The sequence below is a fragment of the Solanum verrucosum genome, unplaced genomic scaffold (genome assembly GCF_900185275.1).
Source record: "Solanum verrucosum unplaced genomic scaffold, falcon-dt-bn FXZP01000048.1, whole genome shotgun sequence".
In the NCBI taxonomy this organism is placed as follows: domain Eukaryota; kingdom Viridiplantae; phylum Streptophyta; class Magnoliopsida; order Solanales; family Solanaceae; genus Solanum; species Solanum verrucosum.
In genome coordinates, this window is record NW_026020157.1 from 3,447,431 (window position 1) to 3,450,055 (window position 2,625).

Consider the following 2,625-nt stretch of genomic DNA (forward strand, 5'->3'; position numbering starts at 1 on the left):
TTGATCAGTTTTAAGTGTATAATCTTGAAAATAACAAGGGGCATGCCAATGCATGTCGTCAAGAAACTAACTTGAAAATTTGGAAATCTTTGATTGTGGTTCTATTGTGCATATTGACAAATTGTGAGACTGCTGAGATGTCTCAGAAAACATGGGGATATTGTCAGGTATTATTTAGCTTGTTGAAGTCAAATTGTGACATGTTTTCAATATCACTGTAAGGTATCTTGTCGTCGATACATGTGAAGCAATTTGTATTCCACTCCAGTTCTCAATTAATTACTCACCATACTTCACTTTACTGTTGCAGATGACTTAACCTAAGAGATTGCTCATGATGTCTGAGGCAAAAGTTATCCAACTTAACGATTTCAAATAGATATGAAACAGACTAGAATGACTTTCTGCGGCTGAATATTACGTAATAACTTTAGGTGTCTTTTCACTAGATAATTGTCTCACTCTAATTGCATCAAAACGCACTTATAAAGTGACTTTGATCCGACCTGGTTCTGCCAGGAAAAATCCATGGTACAATGGTCATAATATTTTACTATGAGGTTTTGTGTATTAGAAATTAGACTCGTATACTGGTGATTTGATAGGTCACAGTTCCTCTAATCCATCATATATTGGGAGAAATGCTCGCCCCAAGTCAGCCCATGGATAAGATTATATGAAAAGTTTTCATCAATACATCTATCAATTAAGATTTTTGGACCTATAACTTTGATCAAAAAAATTTCAAATGACTCAGGGTGTGTTTGGTACCATGGAAAATGTTTTCCTACAAAATGTTTTCTTGGAAAACAAGTAAATTTCTAACTTATTTTCTCATGTTTGATTGGTGAGTAGAAAATATTTTTTAATGTTTGGTTGGTGAATAAAAAATATTTTTCAGAAAATGTCTATTATTTTTGGCTTGAGACTAAAAAAAATACTCTTTAGGAAAATAATTTCCAATTCGAAAATCAACCCTGATAATTGATCTAGGACCCGCCCCCGACACAAAACTAGGACAAGACCTCGATGACCGTTCCAAAATTCGACTCTGAGATTTGACAAGGACCTGACCCAGATTTTTTTTTTCAAAAATAATCTTCCTAAGAAATTTTGTTGACGGGGGTTGCTAGGGGGCGGCATAAAAAATGATTTTTTTAAAAAAATCAAAATAATTTTCAAAAACAATTTTTTAAAAAATTGAAATATTTTTCAAAAATAATTTTTAATTTTTTTTTATGGGGGTGTCCTGGGTGGGGGTGGTGTAAAAAATAATTTTTTTTAAATTTGAAATATTTTTCAAAAATAATTTTTTCTTAAAAACACATTTGACAGGAATGGCCTGGGTGGGGGTGGCGGGTGGAGGGGCTGGGGTAGGAGTAGGGGGTGGCGTAAAAATGAAAAAAAATTAAATTTGAAATATTTTCCAAAAACAATTTTAAAAATAAAAATATAAAAATTTGATGAGAATGGCCTTTGGGGGTGGAATAAAAAATGAAATTTTATAAAATTTGAAATATTTTTCAAAACAATATTTTTTAAAATTTTTTTTTGACCGGGGTGGCCTAGGTGGGGGTGGCACCAGGGGGGGTGTAGCGTGTAGGGGTGAGGGTGACGTAAAAAATTTCAAATTTGAAATGCTTTCCAAAAATATATATATATTTTTTAAAAAAAACAATTGACGGGGGTGACCTTTATTTGGGGTGGGGGGCCGGGGGGGGGGGGGGGTTGGGGGTAGGGATAAATATTTGAAATTTTAAAAATAAGAAAATTTAAAAATTCTATTTTTTTTTAATTGGGAGGGTCGGGTACAGCCACAGGGTATGGGTAGGGTAAGAAAAAAAATTAAAGGATGAAATAGAGTTTTGGAAAATGTTTTCCCTAATTTTGGAAGGAAAGTCATTTTCCTTAAATTTGAGGAAAATGAGTTGATTTGGAAAACATTTTCCGAACATTTTAAGCCAACCAAACATGAGAAAATTGGAAAACACTCCATTCCAAACACACTCTCAATATCAATATTTCTTTGTATAATCACCCATTTATGATTATTTTCTTGACATTTTCTCGATGGATGATGCGAAACATGATAGTTTGGCGCGTCAACTGTAGACTCATTATTTTAAATGTTACTAAATTATGAGGTGTTACATCTTGTTCCTAAATCATTTAGTGTCTTGCTTAAAAGAATTACATGATCATAGAGCAAGAGTTGATGGGTGTTGTCTATGCTTTCGAGAGATTTTGAGATTATTTGTTGGGTACCAAAGTAATTGTGCACACGGACCATGCACCTATTCGATACCTTATGACAAAAAAGAAGGTCAAACTAAAATTAATTCATTGACTTTTACTTTTACAAGAATTTGACTTTGAAGTCAAATATCGCAAAGGTTGCGAGAACCAAGTGGCAAACCATCTTTCTCAGCTTGAGGATAATGGAAACCTTCGAGAGAGATTGAAATTGATGACCCATTCCCCGATGAACATGTGTAGGTGGTCTCACATAATCTAATGCCATGATATGCTAAGTTTGCTAATAACCTTACTTGTGATTTAATGTCGGATGACCTCAAATCCCACTAAAAGAAAAAGTTTCTCCATGACGTAAGATTCTACCGGACA